The sequence below is a fragment of the Vipera berus genome (genome assembly GCF_964194415.1).
Source record: "Vipera berus genome assembly, chromosome: Z".
NCBI classification, from domain to species: Eukaryota; Metazoa; Chordata; class Lepidosauria; order Squamata; family Viperidae; genus Vipera; species Vipera berus.
In genome coordinates this window covers 92,686,707-92,704,886 of record NC_138205.1, presented here as the reverse complement: position 1 = coordinate 92,704,886, position 18,180 = coordinate 92,686,707, and positions in this window count along the sequence as shown.

Sequence of the window (18,180 nt, the reverse complement as noted above, 5' to 3'; positions counted from 1 at the left end):
ATTCAGATATCTGCTACATAATTATGCAGTAGCCATAAGCATTGCTAATTTCACAAAGCAATGGCTTATTTGAGAGAAAAGCCTAAATACATTTGTAAGCAGTAGAATAATTTTTCATATTATCAATTCTATGTCTTACAAAGTTTTTTCTCTTTGGCTATAAAAGCCTTCCTCAGTCCCAGCCATTTTCAAAGAAATGTTTTTGTTGCATTGTTTACTTTGGTATTGCTACCCTGTAATGGGCAAGAGAATCCAGAATTACAGTATAGGGACCCATTAAACACTTGTAGCCTTTGTTGGGGGGGAAATGCTGAAATAAATAACTTCCACACTTGAGGTGGAAGAAAACAAAAATTGCAGAACAATTTATTCAAAAAGTAATAAATTAGAAAGATCTGAGGTAACCACAGGAAAGTTTGGAATCCCTCAGACAGATTGAAAATTAAATGCTCATTTTTTTGGGTTAATATTTAACAAGCCAAATTGTTTTTACACTGACATTGTGATAACGTCTATTGAATTCCATGGGATTTACTTCCAGTTTAAGTATATATAGGTTTATTATATTTTTGCTGGATTTCAAATATCAGAACTTAAAAATTATTAGGGATAATTTAAAGCTGCTTGCATCAATCTTGCCAATTAATAACAGAGTTAAAATCAAATAAGATGGAAAATACTTGTGTAAAGCAATCTTAACACTGATGGGAAAATACATGTTAGAGTATAATTTTAAATTGTAGTAAGGTCTAATTTTCCCCTTCATTCACACACACAGAGACACAGACACACAGAGACACACACGTTCAAGTCATTGTTGACTGCCTGGATTAATCCCTGCAGTTTTCTTGGTAAGATTATATATACATTACATATGTTATAAGAATATACACACACACACATCTAAATGTATGAAAATTAATATGCCATGTCTGAAAATGTTTTGACAGGAATATCCCAGAATTTAAAGAACCAATAGTAATATTTCTGGAGGTATTATTTCTATTATTATTATTATTATTATTATTATTATTATTATTATTATTATTATTATTATTATTATTATTATTATTATTATTATTATTATTATTATTATTATTATTATTATTTCTGACAACCTGCCTATTTTCTTCTAGCCAGCTGTCAGCATTCAAAGAAAATATAAACTATTTTGTGATGTTTAACTTTTTCCTCCAGGTTGATGTGGGATGAATTCCAGAACCCAGAGTCCCATACGAGTAGGCACAGGAAAAATTGGCACCAACTGCATCAGAAAACACATTGTTTCTCTGGTTATTTAAATCTTGTAGCTGCCAGTTTTCAATTGCAGTCATATTACAGATGGGGGGGAGGGGAGAAAAGGATCCTTTATTTCTTGCGTCTTCTAGCCCCAAATTGTAACAGTGGGATTGCCAAATAATTGAAGAAAAAGCCTGTCCTAAAATAGGCTTAAATCAAGAGAAAGTTTTCCAGGTTTCGCCAAATCTTTGTTAGCGGAAGAAGCATTTCGTCAGTTGATCATCTTCGACTTCAGTGCGGTTATACCTCAAGATTCTGTCCATTTTTCATCCCGGCAATTCAGTCTAGTATAAAGTATATCCATGGTATAATATCTGTATTCGTTTCAATTTGCCTACATATTTGCCATCGATATGGAAAAACCTGATGTACAAGAATACTCTCTGACAGGAACTGTGGTGTAATACCCCTCCATGATGGACCACAGAGTACGTGTGATTTAATAGCGAGGAGGGGGGGCAGGAGATGGAGAGGAAGTCTGCGAATAATAAGCGCTTTTCCACTAAAACCAAAAACAGCCCCCGGTCAAGAGACCACAGGCATTGCTCCAGCAGCTGAAGACAATTCACTCGATTTCCTCTCCCTTTCATGTCCTTGTTGTTCCTCCGAAGCGCAAGCAGGATATTGAAAGGCAATACCGAGATAATACGCAAGTTAACTCTTTGAAGGCGTGTCTTAAGCATCGGATAAATCAAAAAAGCTTTAGAAAGGGCCCTTAAGAGCGCCCCACAAGCTGAACACGCAGAATGCCTTTTATGAACAGGTTTACGAGGCCGACGAGCATTGCAAATGCCGAGTGTTGTTTTTGTTAGAGCCTACCCTAAATAAGTAATGGGACCTTGTAATGTTTTAGCTCCATCTGGTTGTTTTTACGAGCTCCGAGCGAAGAGCAGGGCCATCGGATCTGCAGAGGACGACTGATTTGTGTTGTGTATTTGGAGATAGATGCCTCTGCAGAAGGCATTTCCTTTAAGCGCGCTCTGTACAATCAACTAGCTTTTTCCCCCTTAATGTAGGTTTCCCTCGCCACCCCGCTTTGCGAATTGAACGAATCAGCATTAATAAAAAAGGAAGTGTAAAAAAGGAAGTCCGATAGGATTTTTGTTCTGTTTTATGTTTTATGTTTCGAGGTCCCTTTGATCCATAGAAAACAGATACTCTCGAGTAGCGTGGCTCATTAAGATGGTAAGATTAGAAAGTCTGCCTACAAGAAAAAGCCGCAGGGAGTAGGGCTGATCATTTCCATCTGTTGAACATCTAATATTGTTTGTTGTTTTTTTTAAAAAAAGTGGGGATTAAATTACACAAAATGAAGAAGAAAGGGAGCTAAAGGCTGGGATCCCACATCAGATCAATCCAAATGGTAATGATCGAAGCTAGAAGATAAGGGAATCATTATGGAGGTAAACAATAAATTCTGGGGGGAAAATAGTTTTAACAAGGGTGAATAAGAGAGAAAACCGCCAGGAATCGGAGATTAACCCCGATCCTCACCCATGATTGCATATGCATATGATAGATTTCAATATTCATTGCAACAAGCATCGTTTTATGACGTCAAGAAGTCGGATTGGCAGTCGAACTCAGGAGGTGGTCATTGTTTTGTTCCCCGCCCTAACCAATCATATGTCCTCCGAAAGACTGTCCAATCACGGCTGCTTCAGCGGATTCTAGCAATCTGATCTTCTCTCAGCGACTCCACTTACAAACACCCCGGAGGCGGGGAAGCGCGGTGAATTGAAAAGCCGTATGCAAATAGTGAAAGGGGTGGTGCGGAAGTGACACGTTCGGGGGTGTATACTAGATACCTCACCCGACGTAACAATGTACAACACTGTACGTACGGTGCTCTGTGAGCGAAACGCTCCCATTGGTGGACCCGATACTCCTCCTCTTCGAGGGTTTCATCCGGGAACTTTGTAAACCGAGCCTATAAAACACGATATTATATTAATTATGCATGCAAAGACTCGCCTCTTTTTCCTCCTGCTTTTCTCAGAGGAAAGGATCAGTAGAGAGAGGAGGAGGCGTAGTGGGAGGGCAAGGTAGACTCCGCCTTACTCTGAGTCACGAACGCTCTCGAGATAAAGTAAAGGGTACCTTGTCTTAAAAAAACGGGGTCACGATTGGACATAAACTAGTAATGCTGGGTTAGATTGATCTTTGTATTCACCGAATACTGCTGCAGTATTCTTACACGGTTGAAAATACATAAAAGAAATTTCGAAGAAATTAATGAGTGTTTCACTTCTATATGAGAACTTCACCAACTTGATCACAAAACTCTTTCAGTAAAGAAGAAAAACTGCAGCAATGTTAGCTTAAAAGGCGCTTTTATTCTTACCTCTTATTTATTTTGGGTTTGGTTTTTTTTTTTTGTTTGTTTGATTATTGTGACCTGTCTTAGAGTCTGAGAATCGGATGGCATACATGTTTAACAAGTTATAATAAAAAGTCTATGAGTTCAAATTCACAAAGCTAAATGAAGCATGCTTGATTTTATAAGCATGCTTTTTATTTACTTTTGCACTTTATACATACATATAAAATCTTAAATTCAAGTAGAATAGCCTAGAAAAGTTCTCTTTGATTTTACAAAACGTCCAAGTTTGCAAAATGTATACTTTTCAGTTTCCATTTATAAATATTTAGAATTCCTAGATCATTTTTTAATTAACTGCATGGCTGGTAATCAATTGAAAACTTGTACTGTTTTCACATTATACTGTATATGTAATAGAATATCATTATGTGTAAACAGTCCACAAAAAATAGAACTAGTTTAAAAATACTTTTAATATACACTTACATTTGTTACTGAGTTCACTTTCACATTGGAAAGATGAAGCAATCAATTTACTGTAATTGTTTTTTAAGAATTTCTTCCTATTCAATTTTACTAGTGTTTAGGAGAATTTTTTTCCATCTCTTTGGTAATCTTCATTTGTGGAGGATGAAAATTTTATTTAAAAAATAATGTATCTGTATCTATAAATTATATAAAGGTTTTACAATCATTTGAGTTTTTAACCTTGAAGGTTTTTAACCTTCAATCGTGCTTGAAATAAGCATGATCATTCTTACCATTCTACTTCCAGATAAAAAATTTTGACCAAAATTAAGACCAGTAAATTTTTAATGAATGATGTTATAGTATGGAAGTTTAGTATTATTAACTATAATGAAAAAAGAAGCAATGTTTCTCACAGAAAAAAAACCCTTAATTTTAAAATGCAACGAAGGTCCAACAGACAATTTAATATATAAATAATATTACTATTCGAATTGGCTGCCAGTTTCTTCTAAATACTTATTTACAAATCGAAGTATAGTTACATTTTCTCTGGAAAAAATATTAATGAAACATATATTGTGTTTGACCTAAAGGGCAACATAACATAAACATCATGGGTAAGCAGATCAATGTTGTTTCTTGATTATACAATATGTAAACTCAACCATCATAGTTTTACAATATGCAGAAAGAAAACTCGCTATTTTATTTTGATTCACAGAATAGCTTAAATAAGGGGGCTACAATAAGCTGTTTAGATGAAACACATTTTAAAAATCCCCCAAACCAAAAATACACAAAGAATTTGATTCGCATAATGATTTTAGATTCTTATCTATTTTTTCATCTTCAAATCACAGACTGACTAGGAATCAGAAGACCCAGTGACAGAACTGTTAGAATCAACTAAAAATGACTAGTGTTTGTGAGTAGCTGAATGTCCATAGCATTGCTGCTGATTTGTGTCAGGAACAAATTACATAGCAGTTAGATGGGGAAGAGAGCTTGCCAGATGCCAAAATAGAGCAGGGTTTCTCAACCTCACAACTTTGAAAAGGTTAGACTTCAACTGCCAGAATTCCCCAGCCAATTAAAGTTGCTAAGGTTGAGAAACATTAGTCTAGGGCACCTTAGTCCAGCAGGCACTAGGTTGTTAATCTCAAATTCTTTCATTGATCTTCAAACATTTGCATGCTATTCACTAATGGAGAAGATATTTCAAAAAGGTAATGGAACAGCAGCTCACCAATACGGTGGTTCTGTGAAGAAGGAAGATATGCTGGGATTTTTTAGTTATCTTTTTGTAGGTTTACCCCCCCCCCCCAAATTACTTAAACAGAGTTTTTAAAGACCATGTGAAGATTCCTTTAAAAGTCACATGATATTTCTAACAAACCTTTAAAAAATATCTTCCCAATTAATAGGTGGATTTGAAATAGAAATTCAAAATTTATACTAGACCCTGCCCTGCCTTTTAGTGCTATAGCTATAGAAGCACTAATGGTTAAAAGTGATGTCTGCCTTTCAACAGCATTCAGGCAGGTGAGGATATTTGCCAAATCCCTTTCTCAGCTCTTTGTACATTATTTAGGAAATGCTGCTGCAGTGTCAGCATCCACCCCAGAGTTGATAGACTATGCCACCGGTGTCAAACTTGATCGCGTCACATGACATATTGTGATGTATCGCAACATTTTTTGCCTTTGAAGAGCTGGGGTGGGCGTGGCCAGCATGTGGCGCATCCAGCCCGCAGGCCACCAGTTTGACGCTCCTGGAGTATGTGATAAACTCTTGTAATCTTTTTGTTTCCTTTGACCAAAGGAAAATTACTGAGGCTTGACCACAGGAACAGGACAAAAATCAGTCTCAAGAACCAGCTGTGTTTACACATGCCTATCATAAGTGCAGCTAGCTGCTTTCAAGTCTTTGTAATAAAATGGTTTACAATGCACAGTCTTAATGTATCCAGTCTTTGCACAGTTGCATGTCAGAAAGAAGCCAGCAAGCTCAGTTATTTCTTTAGTATAGATCTGATTCTCTAGACACCATCATTGCTTGCCTTTGCCTAAAGCCTGACAGCTGGCATATAGTATTTGGTCCTATAGTCCATACTGGAAAAGGGCAACAATAATATTTTCCTGCACTGGGGCCAAGGAATGTACAGAGATATGTCCGTTGAACACTAGGAATCTAATATGACTTGAAGAAGACCATTTAATTCAATCCTTTCAGAAAATGAATCATGCCAAATTTCCCCCTGATTAAAAAATGGCAGGGAGTTTTTTTGCTGTTGGGAAGGAGAAAAAAAATAAACAGTTTATAGGTTCTGCCAGGCACTGACATCCTAAGACCAGATTAGTACTTCAGTGTATTTGTTTCAACATCATACAAAAGTAGAAATAAAAAGATAAATCATGTTTGGATGAACTGCAGTGCGTTTTGAGACATACCTTTCTAATGTTCACTAGGAGACAATATGTGTACATGTGTATACATTAAATTCTAGCATTGGCTTGCAGTCTTCTATATGTCTACTAAATTTCCTTGAGATTGTCTTCAAGAGGCAAGGTATACATTATGCATGGCTGACTACACACTGAATAGCACACTGTACTAGTGCTAGAATGTGTGGCTGCAAACTAAGAAGCAAGAATGATCACTGAGACAGACATAGTTTTAGAACCCAGCACATACAAGGTTTATTTCAAGAGCCACATTAGTTGCTATATTTCTGACAACCCTTGTCATCGGCTATGCTAAATAGGCCTACTGGTAGTTGCCATTCAGCAACATCTGAGAGGCTGCAGATTCCTTTGTTGCATTTCTAGGAGAAAAAAGTTCTTAGCTGTTCAGAGAAGGGGAAGAATGTGGGTCTCTCTCCATCCTTTTACTCACAATGCTCAGCTTTCTATAGGACTGCCCCATGGCTTCAAGTCTGACTGAGAATCACAAAGGGAAAAAGTTCCTCCATGTCCAAAGTTACCAGATGTTTGAACAGGCAAAGGAGGAAAGGGACAATTGGAAAGGTGGACAAATTGGGAGGGCCAGAGAAGAAAACCACACTGTTTAGGTTTCGTGGTATCCATGACTAAAATCACAAAAAAAAATTCAAAAAGGAAAAAACAAGTATTAAGCCTACATGTACATGACCCTATTTTTTCCAGCATCAGAAAGACTGGTTTTTCAGTCACAGTTTTTCCAACAAATCTTTATTTTTAAAAACACATGCTAGTGAAAATCCAAATTTACCCTAGAAATGTATGATGAGTCATGTTATTTACAGATTACAGATAGTTCTCAACTTATGACCACAACAGCCCAAAATTTCTTTTGCTCAGTGAGGCAATTGTTAAGTGAATTTTTATTCATTTTGTGACTCCTTTTACCACAATTGTTAAGTGAATCACTGCAGTTGTTAAGCTAGTAAACGGTTGTTAAGTGAATCTGATTTCCCCATTCTTTGTCAGAAGTTTGCAAAAAGTGATCACGTGACCCAGGGACACTGCAATCATCATAAATATGAGTCAATTATCCAGTGTTTTAATTTTCATCACGTGACCATAGGAATGCTGCAAACAGTTATAAGTGTGAAAATGAATCACTTTTTTCAGTGCCATTGTAACTTTGAATGGTCACTCAATGAACTATTGCAAGTTGAGGACTACCTATACAGTGATCACAGATTTAAAGGGATTTGATTGCAACCGATTGCTGGAACCATCTGACAACATAAATTTTTGCTGTTGAGCCTGTTGATAGACAAAGGAGAAGACGAAGCAGGCAATTTACATGGTCACCATATATAAAAGCTTCAATGACTATTGTGAAAACAATCCAGAAAACCCAAAACACCCAGGATAGTAAAAAAAAAAAACTGGACAATACGTGAGTTTAAGGCTATGCCTACCAAAAAGAGGGCATAAAAACAAAAATGAGGGCATACCCTTCTTTTACTGAACATCCGGTAACTATCCATGACTCCTGCTATTTGATTCAAGATGAGTTTTTTTTTAAAAAAAGAAATTCCTATTGCACAAATCAAGCAACCAGCACCATCATTCAACCTTCACACTTAAGTTAAAAGTAAGAAACAAGAAATGGAAATAGATAAAAATGAATAGAAAAAGAAGAAAGGAGACAGAAATACTAAGGATAGAACAGAATGCTGAAAAAGAGAAAATGAGAAGAAAAAGCTCAGAAAGAAAATTGGGTGTTCCTTGTCAAAAATGGAAGTAGCTGCATGTTTCTCTTAAATTGGATCCCCAGCTCCTGGTCTGTGGACTGGCACTGGGCGGCGACCTGCCAAAAATTGGGCTGCGCAAACAAATGAAGCTCCATCCCCCGGATGCAGGCAACATGTGAAACCACGCCCCCTCCAGTCCGTGGAAAAGTCTCCCTCCACGGAACAGTTCCCTGGTGTCCAAAAGGTTGTGGGTCACTGCCTTAAATGTTATTTGGGTGATAAAAGTATATACCCCAACCAACATTTATGGTTTCTTTGGTAACTATTACATAATGTTTATTAAAAAAAATATAGTTGGGAGGATGGGATATTGTTCAGTGAATTATTACAAGTTACAGAATTTAAAGTGATGGTGCTAACATTATCAGCTGACATTTCTGAGATGCAAGTTTTATTTGTGCATATATACCAGCTAAGCAAAATATGACATTTCACAGCAGCATAAATACTTACTGTTTTTAAGGAAAAGAGAAAATACGCAGAATTTCCTCAAAGAGCTAAGTCATCTTTCTGACTATTTTTTCAGATCTTGCTACTCTGCTTTTCTTTGTTGGCCTCTTTCATACTGACTAGTAAAGGGGAAAAAATAGTAATCTGGGCTTATCACCACTCTTCTTAAACCACCAAACAGCATCTTAGCTATTAACTTGTTCAGAGACTGCCTGGACCATTTTTATTCATTTCTTGGGACAGGAATCTATAGCTTTTGTCAATTTAAAAGCCGTATCTTTCAACCCTTTTAAAAATGACTGATCATTTTATAACCTTCAACATTTCGGGATGAATGCTACCCCAATTGTCACTGTTAAATAAGAACTGCCCGTTTTGCCAGGAATTATTTACTGTATCTCACCCCTTTGGGTAGGTGGTACTCAGATCCATATTCAATAGTCTTCAGATTTATCCAAACAACAACCGGAGCAATGGTTTGAGATAGAGAGTATAGATTTATATCCCATTCTAAAATATAATAAGATTTATTTGGTTATTGTGATATGTAAGTCATAGTTTATGTCTCAGCATGTTGCAGTCCCCCGGTCACTTGTTCTCTATTGTTCTTGTCTGTTTTGGAAATATGCAAGGAATGTAAAGCTCTAACTGTTCCTAAAGGCCCCCTTTTGCCAGAAAAAATTATCTATTCACACTTTTCAGATATTCAGATTTTCAGTCAGGAAGAAGTCATGCATAAATATTTCTGGAGCTGGTTTTGAGTATGCAGGTGGGACTTAGGTTTAGTAGAAAGACACGGCCTAAGAAGAGGGTGGGAGAGAAAGAAACGTCCTAAAAATATTAGATGGTCAGATATGTGATAAGCAGTGCCAAAAACGGGTTCCCAACCAGGGGTGCGAGGCAATATTCCAGGGGGTGCAAAAACTTGGGTTTTCAAAATTATAGTCCATATGCATAATTCGTTGCCATTATTTCAAAGTTTTGTAAGGGGTGCAAGAATACATCAGAAACATTCTAGGGGTGTGGGGTATAGAAAAGGTTGGGAGCTGCTGGCCAAAAAGATCAATTTTGGGGCCTGGAGGTTGAGAGAAACTCAGCAGCCATCTGCTGAATGCAGCCTTGATATGCCGAACAGTGATGAGGTGATTGGATAAGATGATCTAAAAGGGAAGACCATTTTTTGCAGTTAAGATTCATATCTTAAAAGTAGACCTTTTCAGCAGTGGATCAGGGTGAGGTAAAAGAATCATAATACATAAATAAGTGATGCTCTAATAGCAAGGTTTTGTTTTGCAATTTTAAATCTGGTGGCTTGGTACATATTATATGGTTTGTTACTAGAATTCAGCAGGGATTCATGTTACCAGTTTTGCCAGTGTAACTCTAAGGAATGCTGAATGGATATTGACAGGCACATCCAGCCTAAGTATGGTTCTTCCATGACATTAAAAAAAACCTTTTCCTTCTTTAAATAGTTCTTTAAAGTATTTAAGATTATTTAAGTAAACATGGAAGCAATGTTGCAGAAGTTTCCTGAAAACAAATCCCTGTAATATAAATTAAAATGTGATTCCCATTTTAAATTATATGCAAGCTTAACTTCAAACATAGGAGAAATCTAAATCTGCATGTACAATCTGTTGTATTAATGTGGGATAATTAGCACAAGCAGCTGGCAAATCTTAATTAACCACCATTCTTAGCTGAAAATAAGACTCAGGGGGGTTCCTGGGGGAAAAGAAAGGACTCCTGACTGTAACATAAGTATTATAAGATTGCCTCATAAATAAAGTCAGCAGTAGCAGAGTCATGAAATTCATCACCTAAAATTGTTCTACTATCAGGATCTCTAGAAATAGCATAAGATATGAAGCTTAACACCCTTACGTTTTGGTGCAAGCATCTAGCCTTTCCCTACTTGTACTAACTGTACACAAACACCCCTACTCCATACCTAAACACTGGCAATATCTGTCTTCTGCCATGTTTTCATTTCATGCCTATGAGAAGATGTGAAACAGTTTTGAGTTAGCTGTGCTAGTATTAAAGTAGTCTTTCCCCCTGTATTCTGACACTGTCCAATAGCAGCCCAAACAATAGAGGCTGTCAGGTCCATGATGCTCTCTGAACTTGAACTTGAACTTGTTTTCTTGCAGACTAGGTAACAACATCACTGCTAGTAGTTTACAAGAAAACAACCAAGCTCAGAGAGCATCAAGGACCCCTCATTTCAACCCTGAATCACAAATATTCTCCTTTTACTGGTACCTAAAAGATGACACCTGAAAGATGTCAGGTGACCAGCAGAGCCTTGGCAAGGAAGTCACTAGAAGCTGGATAGAGGATGGCAATATGGACAGCATGTCTTGTGCTAGTGTAGTTTTCTGCTGACACAAGGATGGATAAAACCATTTCAACTCAGCAGTGGCCAAACATTATTGGCTGAGTTTTCCATCTCAGATAGCCAGAGAGTTTAGTTTGTTTGATTTGGGGCAAACTCATCCAATACGATTTTTAAAATCATACTTCATGGCTTAGTATATTAGGCAAATATGGCCTATGTTAAGCAAATCTTAAATTACCAGTGTCACCACACAAAAGCTTCACGATCCTCCTAGCAATAGATTGGAACAACAAAATGACCAGGAGAGGGCTCCCTTTCAGCAATGAATTATTATTGCTTGGAAAATATGTGAAGTTTCATCATAGGTATTAAGTCTTAGTGAACCTTAACTGAAAGATTCTGAAGCTTTAAATTTCCTCTCAAAAATCCCTTCCCCAAAGCCTGAAAGTATTCATCTTTTTATCCCGCCTTTCATAAATAACTCAAGGCAGCAAACATACCTAATACCCCTTCCTCCCCTACTATCCCCACAACAATTTTAGAAGGTGAGACTGATTGACCCAAAGTCAATCTGACATTCTAAAACAGAAAGAGAGAGAGAGGAGAGACTTGGCCGATACCCCAGAAAAGCAAGATAAGACTAACCTTGAACACCAGATGTGAGACTCCACCATGGAAGAAATACAAAAACAAATCTATGCTGTGATGAAAATAACCTACCAGACTTATCAGTTCCTTTCTACAGCCGGTGATGAAATAAGAGCTTTTGGAAAAAAAACTAGAAAGTGTCTTGGAGAAGCAAACTCAAATTGTGACTACAACTAATAATTTATTGGGACAGAACTTAACAGAAGAAACTGAACAATCAAATACATTGACAGAAGAATTAACTACTCAACAAGCACAGAAATTTGAAGAGCAAAATGAGAAACACTTTGAAGAAAAAATATTCAATCCAGGACAATTATATCAAGAGGTGAAAATAATGAGAAGATTTGGTGCTTTTATTAGACCCCCCAACCCTTCAAAAATGGAGATTGGAGGGTCACTTCAATATGATACAATAATACAAGAATTCTTTGATGACCCTGAAGCAAAGAAGCGAAAAATGACATGGCAAAGGAAAAAAGCAAGAATAAGATCGAAGAAGAATGGATATATTTAAGAGGCTTGAAATGGAAAATACTAAAATAGACAGGATTGTATTTGGATTATGAGTGATTGTTTTGATGACTAGATAAAAATACTGGCTAATTTTAAAAAAAAATAGATGTATGAATATTAACAGTTAAATTGAAATATTGAACTGTTTAAATGAAATTGACTAAGATGTATATATGTTAAGAATGATATAATGTAATTAATATACTTGGATGTAGTGATATCAAAGGATGTATTAATGTTAAAATGGAAGAAATTTTGGCTAATTGTCAATATGTGGAAATTATAATGAAAATAAGAATATTATATTGTATTACCAACTTGTTGATATGGAAATCAGATAGATAAGAAGTGTACTTATATTACTAGGTATTGAAGAGAATTATGTAAAGGGAAGGGAGGCCACTCAGAAATATAAAAATGAGAAACTTCAAATGTTTGACTTTAATATCAATGCAAAATTAAAGCTGGAAAAATATATAAGGTGTTTGAAGTTTTAAAGATGGAATGTTAAAATAGAAAATATACAAAAGTATTGACAAATGTAAGAAAACTACTAAATAACTGATGGATAAGAATAAGAAGTATGTTAATTTAGATAAGAGATAATGTATTTAAGGGGAAAAAAGAGGAAATATTGGTTACAACATATTGGAGATTTGTAATAGTATGTATTTGTATGAAATGGAACTATTGTAACCCAGATACCATGTTGCTTTTTAAAGATACTATTGTAACATTGGAAAATCAATAAAAAACCTATAAAAAATTGTACAAGTCTATCTAAACAAACTTAAAGTAACACTTCATTATTTTTGTAGAAGAAATGCCTTCATTTATGCCTGCATTATTGTAGATGAGGAACTACAAGAAAAATATATTTTGAGATTGAGAACTATTGAATGAATATAAAGAATGCCCTCTGCTAAGTAGTTGGTTTTTCCCCCCCAATACTGAATATACTAGAGACAATAGTACAAAGTCCCGTTTCTTGATCTATTCACTCTTGCATCTTGATAATGGCCTAGGCCCGGGATATTTGCAGGACCATCTGCTGCCGGGAACGACTTCCCATCACCCAGTGCGCTCACACAGAGAGGGCCTCCTCAGGGTGCTGTCGGCTAGACAATGTCGGCTGGTGACCCCCAGGGGGAGGGCCTTTTCTGTGGGAGTGCCAGCCCTGTGGAACCAACTCCCCCTTGAGCTCTGGATGGCCCCAGATCTCCGGTCCTTTCACCGCGGCCTTAAAACTTTCCTTTTTCATCAGGCTGACCTGGACTGACGACAGGGTTTTTTAAAATGTTTTTTAATTTTTAATTGTTTAGTTTAACTTATTTATTGGGGCTGTTTATTTAATTTCTTTTAACTTTTGTATTGTTGTTTTTATTGTTGTTAGCCAGCCTGAGTCCTTCGGGAGATAGGGCGGCATATAAGTCCAATAAATGAATGAATGAATGAATGAATGAATGAATGAATGAATGAATGAATGAATGAATGTAAGTAAGGGGGGGAATCATTTTTGGCCCCAGAGTTTCTGAAAACTTGGTGACTTCTTTATTCCAATGCAAGGAATTGTTGCTCTTTTTACACCTTTGTGTCATTAAGAGACTGGAAGTTTAGTTTTCAAGACTGTAGGAGTAAATTGGGTGGTAGCCAAATAAAAATATTTTAATTTAGAATTTTCTACCACTGTGGCTCTTTGCTAACATAGATAGTTTCACAGCATGTTTAGGGATAAAATATGTGGACAAATCATTTTCAATTCTCAGTGCCATCCTAAATATTGATAGTCTCATTGCATTCTTAGTGGGGCTGAGTAAGAATTCGATTGTTAAACTTTTCGTACTTTTAAGTATGATGCATTGGACATCAACAAAAACTAAATCTTGTGGCTTTTCTTCCTTACAATATTCAGTATATTTAAAATGTTGAATATTATACTGAATTTACAAGCTTTGAATCTGGTTCTTCAAACTTTTGCCTCTCTCCGGAGAAAGAATAAAAAGCTTTTTCACCAACTTCCTACCTTGCTCTCCCTCCTCTTGGCTTGTCTCTCTGGAGAGAGAATAAAAAGCCTTTTTGCCAACTTCCTACCTCACTCTCCCTCCTTCTGGCTTGCCTCTCTGGAAAAGAGAAAATAAAATCTTCTTCCCCCAGTCAATCTCCTCTTCCCCTTTAAAAATCCCTCCCCAAGAGCCCCATCCTGCCACCAGCCACCACGGAGGTTGCTGGAGCTCCCGATGTCTCTGCTGAATCCTCAGAGCTCCAGCAAAGCCTCCCAGCCAGCGCCAATCCCAGCCATTACCAATCCCTCCCAACTCTCTGCTACGCTACCCCCCTCCCACCAGCACCTGCAGCCTCACAGCCACGAGACATCTCTTTCAATGGGACCACCCCTGCCCACCCACATGGTATAGGAATGGCTGGCAGCAGCATATTAATGCTGGCAATCTCTCCCCCTCCCATTACCCCTTCCTGAGTGTGAGGGAAGGAAAGAGATGAGGTGAAGGAAAGAATGGAGGGAGGGAGGGAGGGAGGAATGGAGAGTGGGAGGGAGGGAAAAAAGGGAGAGAGGAAGGAAGGAACAGGAAAGAAGAAATGGAGGGAGGGAGGGAGGTGGGAGGAAGGAAGGGAGGGTCAGTGGGAGGGAGGGAAAAAGGGAGGAAGGAAGGAAGGAAGGGTGAGGAAGGAAGGAACGGAGGGAGGAAGGAATGAAGGGTGGGAGAGGGAAAAAGGGAGGGAGGGAGGGAGGGTGGAAGGAATGGAGGGTGAGAGGAAGGGAGGGAGGATGGGAGGGAGGGAGGGAAAAAGGGAGGAAGGAAGGGAGGGTGGGTGGGAGGGACCATGTCCCGACACTCGCCCCAGTCCCACCCTTCTCCACCGGAGACCCTCAGATCTGCACCAGTCCTGCCCAGGCACCCCTGATGCAAATGATGTAGATCTGGTCACGGCCACCCAGTAGGCCACACCCACTCCATCCATGCCCACCCAGTAGGCCATGCCCATCCTGGCCACACCCACCCAGCCCCTTGAGGGCAACCACAATGCTGATGTGGCCCTCAATGAAATTGAGTTTGACACCCCTGAATTAGAGGGTCAAAGGAAGAAGTTGAGATAAGAAAAAATTTGGTCATTAAATTTAAAACATTTTAAAATTAGTTGAAAATAAGAATGTTATTTGTTTAATACTTAAAAATTAGACCCAAAAGTGTGTGTGTGTGTGTTGAAGTTAGTAAAAATAAAAACAATGAACTCCAGGATATAAGAGAAAATTCTTCTTTATTGCTGAGCTTTCGTCAACAAGCTGTTGACATCAGAGCAAGGGCTGAATGATAAGGGAGTCAGTACATACACTTGTATGGCAGTTATAACGTTCAAATTGTGGAATGTGGGTGTGGCCTGTTCGTGACAAGCTCACTCGTTTATAATCACAGTGGTTCCAGCTTTGCTGGAAAAGGCCAGTCTCTGGTTGATTTTTAAAAGTCGCACCTAGCAGCTGCTTGGCACATATCAGCTGTTAGGTGCACAAGTCTTGTCGCGCCACGTGTAGTCATGCGCTGGCTGGCAGGCTCTTCATTTGAAGTAGGCTCAAGGAGGTCATCTCATTCCCTTGCGTGCGGTCGTCGCAGGCTTGATTCTGTAATGAATATGTTTGATTTATTGATTAACAGACAATATAGCTTTGATTTATTAAAGGGGATATTAATTAAATGATGTAAGATGGGGGGAAATAGATAAGTTTTAGGAAATAGAACAAGATTATATCTAGATAAGATGTGTATTTTGAATATTAGATTCTGCTATGAATTGAGATAAAGGAAACTTTGGTTACCTAAAACCTAGAAATTATAAATATCAAATGTTAAATTTGAATATTGATGGGAAACTAAAAATTGGGGAAAACCAATAACAGGACATTGACTGTAAAGATTGAATGTAGAACTAATTAAGATATGTATAAGCTAAAAAAATATTGATAAATGTAATAATGATGTTTTTATTTAGTTGATAGAATAAGAACTGCATTAGCTTAAATATGAGATAGTAGATATTAAGGGGAAAAGAGAGGAAATATTTGAGGTTGTAGTTTGAGATTTGCACTAAAGATTTTTGTATGTTACTGAACTATTGATTAACCCAAGTACCACATTGCTTTTTAAATACCTAAATGTAAAATTAGAAAATTAATAAAAAATATTATTAAAAATACTAGGCTGATTTAATGAAGAACGTGCCTCAACAGAAACAGAGTATAGAACTCACATTCATACATCTGTCAAATCCTACATTTGGTAAGGCAAGGATTTTTCACACATTGTCAGACAGTTTACATCTAACAAGAATAACCAAATTGGAAGTGGTCATAACAGGCCATCCAGATTAACCACAGCCACACAACAACAGTCCATTGATTGGACCTATGAATTTGAAAGTCTGTATGAGGTGCAGTTGACAGACTGAATCTGCATATTATAGAAGTACATACTGTGCATCTTCATGCCACCCTAAAGACGGTCCATTCCATTGTTACCATGTTTTCTGCTTCTGTTATGAAAGAGATGTAGAAAAGCAATGGAGTAGCATGGAGAAAAGAGAGTTGCCTACTTCCAGAAATTTAATCTTTTCATTATTGTTGCTGTTGTTATGCTATTATTATATTTGCTAATGCCCCATGTGACTCTTCCCATGGATCATCAGGATTTCCTAGTCTCATCAAATGCCAACGAAGAAGACAGAAGTCAAGCAACACCCTAGGACCATGGTGGTGAACCTATGGCACACGTGCCACAGGTGGCACGCAGAGCCCTCTCTGTGGCCACACGCGCCATTGCCCCAGTCCTAGGCCTTCAGCTGGGTTTTATAAAACCGTTTTGCTTTAGGCCTCCGCTGCCGTGTGCAAAAAAACAAGGTTCAATCAATCAATCAATCAATCAATTTCAACTTCTCGCGGGGAAATAAAAGATCTCACAAAGTTGGAATTGATTGATTGAACTTTTTAGTCCCACCCAGTCTGCCGTTACCACTGCAGCCACGCCCACCTAATGGGCTATGCCCACCTAATGGGCCACGCCCACCTGGCACCAGACGATATATACGTGGGTTTTGGGTTGCAGTTTAGGCACTCGGTCTCTAAAAGGTTCGCCATCACTGCCCAAGGATGTATTGCCACCAAAGATAGAGGACAAGATATCCTCTCTTCGTTTCATGTACAGAAAACAACTAAGGTCAAAGATTAATTTTACTTCAATTCTGATGATAGTACAATATCCGCTGCTACTTTCCAAGGTTTACAATCTAGGTTTACAACACACTGCAGATCAGCCAGGAGGTCAAGATGGGCAAATTATGAAAGCAGAATTGCGTTAATGCATACAAGCTCTGTCCCTTTTGTACCTGCACCATGACATTGCACACACTATTGAAAAGAACACAGCTTCTTTGTGAGGGCACAGAGCTATATACATCATTTTAATAAAAGCATGTATTTGGCATATCCTTATCCTGAAAAACCGATTCATTCTAACTAATGATTAGGCCTCCCTGAACAGAACACTCCACTGACAGCACAGAGGCTTGCAGGATCCTACCTTTGGTTCTGGGTCATTTTTAATTCTGTTTCTGTGTTAAGCCAGATATTACAACGGAAGACTGTTGTTTCAAAAAGAACAATGAAATTTCTTGGCCTTATAGCATCAAGTGAAGAGGAAATGACAAATATTCCTCTCAAATTTGGTACTTATATATTAGTTGTAGGGCGCTTCTTATCAGCACAGGTGGCAGAGAAATACCAATCTCTTTACCAGCTGCCCAAATGGTACAAGTACTCCTTGATATATGACCAGAATTGTGACCAAAATTTCAGCTCACGTTTATGACCTCTTTTGCCAC